This window comes from Macrobrachium nipponense, chromosome 4 (genome assembly GCF_015104395.2).
Source record: "Macrobrachium nipponense isolate FS-2020 chromosome 4, ASM1510439v2, whole genome shotgun sequence".
NCBI classification, from domain to species: domain Eukaryota; kingdom Metazoa; phylum Arthropoda; class Malacostraca; order Decapoda; family Palaemonidae; genus Macrobrachium; species Macrobrachium nipponense.
Window position 1 is genome coordinate 109,421,452 of NC_061100.1, and position 8,067 is coordinate 109,429,518.

An 8,067-nucleotide genomic window follows, 5' to 3' on the forward strand; every position below is an offset into this window, starting at 1 on the left:
TATCTATATAATATTATTTATATATATATATATATATATATATATATTATATATATATATATATACATATATATATATATATATATATATATATATATGTATGTATATATATATATAGATATATATATATATATATATATATATATATATATATATATATATGTATGATGAAATAAGTAAAGTACTTGATTTGTAATAAAAAACATTTTATTTCAAAATGTTTTTCACAAACCCAGCTAACGGAAGAAATACTATATCTGACAGAGGTCAGATGACGGAAGATTGTGTGGTATCAGAAGTTAATTTTATACGATTAACAAGCTAATTATATTATAATTGCAAGACAAATGTCACTGGTTCTCTTCAAGTCTTACTCAAAAAAAAAAAAAGGATTTCTGATACAAATATCTCTAACTTTTTGGTTTTGTACTGCAATTTTATTAAAAAAAAGAACAAAACTTATATTATAATGTAATTATTTTAATGGCCTTTGAAACAGTAAAGGTTTGTTTGTTTGTTTGTATGGAGTTTTTACGTTGCATGGAACCAGTGGTTATTCAGCGACGGGACCAACGGCTTTACGTGACTTCCGAACCACGTCGATCGCGAACTTCTATCACCAGACATACACATCTCTGACCCCTCAATGGAATGCCCGAGAATTGAACTCGCGGCCACCGAGGTGGCAGGCCATAACCAAGCACGCCACTGAGGCGCTGAAAAAGTAAAGAAGATCCACACACTGCCGGATTTATAAAGTATATTTCTTCATGGAATAATGGTTCATCCAAGTAATTCTCTTAGCAGGGAATCATTCCATCACACTGGATTGACACAGTCTGCAGATGCACTTTTACTCAGATGGATCCCTCAGCCTCATTCACAAAAATGAATTTATTGACGTCAGAAGTAGTATGCATTTTTTCAAAAGAATAATTGAATTAGCATAAAGGTCTTCGGTTCCACTCTGCTGTTATTACCTTTCCACAAAAGACCCTATTCGCTGCATCTAAACCCGTAGGTACCATAGTGCACTCTCTTTTATTGAAATTCTCTCTCTCTCTCTCTCTCTCTCTCTCACTCTGTGTGTGTGTGTGTGTGTGTGTGTGTGTGTGTGTGTTTGTGTGTGTGTGTGTGTTTGTGTGTGTGTCTGTTTTGTGTATGAACTGAAGTGTATATCATCCATACAACACAGTTAAATACAAGTGGGTATCTGTGTACCTATCTGTCAAGAGCTCTATAAATCCCTCCCTCCAACTATCAATGGTAAATGACATGAAACAGTTATGAATTAACCAAAAATAATTTAGAATTACGCGAGGAACACAGACAGGATATATCTTCACTCCATGAAACACTGAACCAAATGACAGCGAAAATATCTGACACCTGTAAAATCTTCCCCTGGTCACGTGACTCCTAGATATGGGACGTAACTACCCACAATGCAATTTTAAGGAAAAACAAACTCGTATCAGAACGACATGCAATTTTAAGGAAAAACTAACTCGCATCACTGTGTCAGTGTTAAAGTAAACAAAAACAATTCGAATGATTTCGAGGATGGTGATTATATGTACCTACATTCATATCTCTGATATGGTGGGTTTCACCAAAAAATGTTCAGATGCCAAATGCATCTATATTACTCAAATTATTATAGAAATAAGCTGGAAATGTTATAAAATAATACCGGAAAACTTAATTGGCTGGTTAGTTGTTTGAACCTGCAATCCTCCTGCCCATAGGTCCCAAGACCTATGGGACAACGCACAAGAGTGGCGGGGGAGGGGGGGGGGGGGGCGTTTGGTTGGTTTAAACAGTACAAAAACTGATTAGTTTAAACAAATTTACAAACTCACCTGGTTTTCAATAACCCAAACCAATTTCTCAAAAACAAGAAAGCAGATTATATTTCCATTAAAGAATTATTTGGATTTGCTGTCGTAAATTATTAACTAATATATATAGCCAGTCGTGGATAGAAATAGATGGAAACGGCTCATCAAAAACGGCGACCCCATATAAGAATGGGAATAAGCTGGGAAGAAGAAGAAAATAGCCAGTCGTATCTTGACAAATTTCAAGCCTTAAGAAAATGAAGGCTTTACACAAAATTGACCAAATGCTTTAACTTGCACATACTAATTTCATTCTAATTTCAGAACGAATTGTAGATCAAATACTAAAATTCGTAGAGTATCAGAATCTAATCATGAAAAAAAATATGAAATTTATCGCACAGAAACAGACCTATGGCCAACTAGATTTTATAACCAAGGTGTGAAAAATGGACGAACGAGGGGTTATCCTACATGGTAATACTTTGCAGAATATCAATTAAAAGCCAAATAAACGTATCACAACGAAAAGTACTCATAACTGCCCATGAATAGCAAGGCATTAACGATAGTCACACCTGTTGAAATTTTCTGTACAGCAAAATGATAAGGAAAAAAATATGATACTCAAACTGGTTTCAATAATATTAAACTAAAATTTGAAGAAAACTTACTCAAAAGATGAATATGCTTACAAAAAAGCCACTGCATAAATTAACCAGCCCCACGAGACAAATACTTTCATTATAACCGTGATTAAAAAAAAAAAAAAAAAACAGAAATCATGAAATCCATTAAAGTTGAGGTAGATGAGACCGTAAACAATACACGATAGGGAACTTACATCTGCAGAGCTTGGGAGAATCGCCTAGTCTTCACTGAGACCAATATTACTGGACTGCAGAACTCTAATCGTATCTTCAACTGGTACACTAATATTACCGTTTCGTCGTCAAAAAACACAGCCACTGCCTGACGTTACCAGCAAGGATCATTGAGTCACCTTGCTTTGACCTGGGACGTTTCGCACAAAAGAAAACGACGTCCCTTTTTTTTAAGGGGATACTTCAATAGATCCTTTGCTGCTCTAACGCTGAGAGTTTGTTTCTGCGTTTTATGATTTTTGGTTCTCTGATAAAATTGGCTTATTATACCGGAGTTAATAACTTTCACCGATTACTCATCAAACACAAGAGTGAACATTCATTAGGTCATTATGTTACCTAGGTCAGTGTTGTCCAAACATTTTCGCCTCTTGTACCCTTTATTACCTTCTCCTACTGTTATGTACCCCGGCCCCCTTGCCCACCATGGCTGACCAAACTCAGTTTTGTTTAGGATAATCATGCAAATAGTATATTAATTATGAAAAGGCTGCATTATAGGAGTGTTGGTGAATAAATTCAAATTTATTACACAAATAAAAATTATTTATTAACAAAACGCTTGAAAATTACTTACACAACTTAATGGGAGATGTGAGGCTGATGTTCACTGATGGGATGTTCCTGTTGTGTGTGTGTGTGTGTGTGTGTGTTCCTTGTTTGTTCACGTACCCTCCTGATCTATGCTGGGGGTACGCGGACCCCAGTTTAGACAAAACTGTGTAACCTAGGCTATATATTGTCTACTTGTTGAAAAGAAAATAATGATTATCTTATATTTTCAGGAACATAATATATTTCCCGTTCTGCCATGCTCTGCCATCGTGAAATCAGAGGAATTTATATCTGCTAATTGGAAATTGATTTCTCGATATAATGTGGTTCGGATCCCACAATAATCTGTAGGTCCCGTTGCAAGGTAACCAATTGATTCCTAGCCACGTAAAAATATCTAATCCTTCGGGCCAGCCCTAGGAGAGCTGTTCATCAGTTCAGTGGTCTGGTTACACCAAGATGTACTTGAGGAACATGTAAAGGAAGTTTTATCTCAGTTCTTTTTCCTAGAAAATTGAAGGGCCTTACATGTTATTAATGATTCCCGATTCATTTCTGCCTGCCTGTCTCTTAACTGCGGTATACATGTAATTCCTAAAGATCCCTTTGTCCAACATATCCAGTCTCTGCTCTACAAACTGTAGTGCGAAGCAAGGTCTTTTATAAGTATATCAGAACCGAACCAGCAAGCATTGAAGAAAGTGAGGATGTAGATAGAGCAGCCACAGTATGCTCTCGCTATGACTAGATAAAGTATATTTCTTCCCTGTAGGAGTTACCTAAGTTACTCTGCAGCTTCCAGTCGGCTCTTAGATGCAACCCTCTTCATTCATTTTTCTGTATCCCCGTTCATATTCTCTTTCTTCCAGCTTATTTTTCGCTCTCTCCTGACAAATGTATCATGGTGCAACTGCAAGGCTTTCTTCCTGTTACACCTTTGGCCTGAATTTTATATTCACTTCAATTCCAAGTATACTTGTTCCTGTCAGAAGTTCGTTGCTATCTCTACTAAATCCCACCGTCTTTAGTAAGTGTCAGGCATTGTTGAACTGTGGTTCTGATATTAACTAATTAAAAAGGATTAAACAGTTGTTGGATTATGGTGGCGTTTTAGGTGACAGACATCATATAACTGATCACATCAATTCATAAGCGTACATTCCTCAGTTGGATGGCTTCCTCTACTCAAAATTAGTAGTGCGCTAATACATCTGCGTGTACGATTCCATCGAGTACGAATGCACATGGTGCGCGTGTTATGACGTCGTCAGTATTCTTGGACACTTAAAAAAAACAGGTACTTTACACCTACTATGAGATTCAGGGCTTCTATAACACGGTTTTTTGGCAATAACTTTTTATCTATGCATTTCATAGATATAACGCTTATTCAGAATACACATTATATCTACACATAAATTTTGACTGTATTCTGCACGTAGGTTGAATAAATTTGGTACTTATAATGTAAAAGTGACCTTTTTTGAAGATGGGCCAACTTACTCAGAGATAAGGTTTCGAACGCACTCGTTACGTAACTTATGACAGCATTTCTTCCCTCTTTCTCGATGGACGATTGGCTATACGTAACGAAGGCTATACCTCTGGTAACAATGACAAAAATTTAAATACAAGCAAAGCAGTACACCTTTATGAACTCTGAATCCTCTCCACTGATAATTGTCATAATGAACAAACCAACAAAATATGTTAATAAATACAAAAACACTTCGATTATTAGTCTAACTCCCAGAATAAGTGTCCTAAGAAATTATTATGTACTTTATAGGGCATAATCAAATTGACAAGATGTAGGGAATAGTTGGTAATTTTCAAAGACATAGTAGACAAGCTTGATTTGATAACTGCTGTATCCAATGTCAAGCAATTTTATTTATCGGCTATCTACCTATTTACTAAAAAAAGAAAAAAAAATAGACGGTATCGTATTTTGCCTTTAAACCTTCACCAATAATTATCGTCAGAATGATGACGTCATGAGGCTCCACCCGCTTTGGCCTCGTTATAATTCAGGATAACAATGAAGGCTATCATGGCCATTCTTGTATTAGAAAATCTAACTTTTGGCTATAAAAACTCATTTCTCGAGTAGTTGTAAGAAGTGCTAAATGATCCTCAGGGATCCCAGCAGTTGGCCTAAACGTTTAATTCATGTATATTGCTGCTATTACAAATTTTGCGGCACTACTGCTACAGTAGTATTACTACGCTAGCACAGATACCCCACCCACATCTATGTATCGTTCCGCCATTCATAAAGTCTTTATACCCAACATAGTCGTACAGACTAAAGAAGACGAAAAAAAATTATATCGGATGATCCGTGGTCTGTTGGAGATTTTAGCACATATAAGCTTGTATTTACTTTGGATAAAAATCTTATTTTAACAAAAACAGTTATATACAGACTGTTTACATACAATCTCTCTCTTTCTCTCTCTCTCTTGGTGGCATAGTGAATAGTTAATGGAAATGTTCAAAATCCTGAATAACATTACAATTATTATAATCATGTTACGCTAAATACAAATCAGACCATAAACATTGGATTTAAACTAGAAACTGAATAATTACCTATTCAGGCTATAGTAAGTATAGCCACGGGCTTTCTCTTGACTGTATAAAGTTGCAAGTCGTAAGACAAATGCAGTTTTGCAACCACGGGGACAATTCCAAATCCTGTTAGCCATTCTTGACTACTATGGGTTTCAGAGCCGATGGAATAAGGTGAATGGGTTTCTGTCTGGTGGATGTGCGGGGCAACATTTCGTAAAACGATGTTTACCTTACTTACGTAATGAATGTTTTTCGACTCTTGGCTTGCAATCATTGGCCATGGCGTCGGCTAGATCATTTTTACTCAATAAAAATTAAAACTATCGGGTTTAGGTTATTGATAATGCTGACAAAATGTTTGTGTAGTTGTAAAATATACATATGTCAACTTTCAGCTACCTCCGATGCTTTGATAAGGAGCAAAATCCAAAAGACCGTGTTACAGAGGCCGTGAATTTCATAGTAGTATGGATTCCGCTTTGCAGAGGTTAACAAGCGAAAAAAAATAATCTCCCAGTTTTTCTCTTCCCCATACAATGCTCTCCTCAAATTCAGAACGTTAAGTGATATTTACGAGATAATTTAAGATTTTACAACAACGCAGCCAGACAGACACGTGACCACCGTGGAAGAAAAATGCTGCACCATTCAAAATCACGGTAATCCCGCTGTTTCTTGTGGGATTTTGGACCCAATGAGCAGTTGCTGACCCTATGATTTATAGCATTTTCTTGCTCCTTGATGTAAAGTCGGTATTCTTATGACGTTTCAATGGATTCCGACCAGTAATCCATTTGCATGCTTGGCAAAATAGCATTATTTTGCCACACGATTGAATGAGTCATCTTGGTAATTGTTAAAATTGAACGAAATGCGAACTGCACGGTTAACTTCTATTCTGTCTTAACCATTGTGTATTAAGAGTTATATTTCTCTCTTTCTCTCTCTCTCTCTCTCTTCGCCTACTCCTCAATACATATTTTGCAGCCTGCAACGCTCATCTCTCCCCACTAATAGCCTATCTCTTTGCCCAGCTGCTAACCCCAAAAGATTTTCATTTTGCAAATCAACTCATCTTCCTTCCCTCTATTTTTGCATCCAAGTAGCAAAACCGAGATTGGTGGTTCTTGCTCTTTCCCAATGATTGGCTCTCTGCTCTCTGATGTATGAATGTTTCCTTACTGGATTTAGTACATTTTTTAAATTGCTTTTAGGATTTACGCCAAAATGTTTTCATCCTGATGGCATCATGGATAATAAAAAGGATAAAATAAAGATTGAACAGCGTTAGGTATTATACAGAAATAGAGAGAGAGAGAGAGAGAGAGAGAGAGAGAGAGAGAGAGAGAATTAAAGGTTAATGCCGACAGAAGGGGAAAAAAGCAAACTGAATATGATAGAGAATCAGAAGTTAAAGTGAATTCCTAAAACTTCAATAGAGGCGACACCACAACTTCCAAACCCAGCTATTGAAATTCTCTGAGTTGCTGAAAAATCACAAATGGAATTTTCGAACCACGTGAAACTCCCTTCCTCCTGTAGTTTGAGGCTTTTGATAACAGAATTATGAAGATTTGGATGCTGTATTTTCATGTGCTTCAAATGTTATCAACGAAGAGTAATGCCAAATTTGTTTCGTATGTTATCAACGAAGAGTAATGCCAAATTTGTTTCAAATGTGATCAACGAAGAGTAATGCCAAATTTGTTTCATATGTTATCAATGAAGAGTAATACCAAATTTGTTTCAAATGTTATCAACGAAGAGTAATACCAAATTTGTTTCAAATGTGATCAACGAAGAGTAATGCCAAATTTGTTTCATATGTTATCAATGAAGAGTAATATCAAATTTGTTTCAAATGTTATCAACGAAGAGTAATACCACATTTGTTTCAAATTTTATCAATGAAGAATAATACCAAATTTGTTTCAAATGTCATCAATGAAGAATAATACCAAATTTGTTTCAAATGTTATCAATAAAGAATAATACCAAATTTGTTTCAAATGTTATCAATGAAGAGTAATATCAAATTTGTTTCAAATGTTATCAATGAAGAATAATACCAAATTTGTTTCAAATGTTATCAATGAAGAGTAATATCAAATTTGTTTCAAATGTTATCAATGAAGAATAATACCAAATTTGTTTCAAATGTATCCCAATGAGATAAATAAATGCAAATTTGTTTCAATAAATGTTATCAT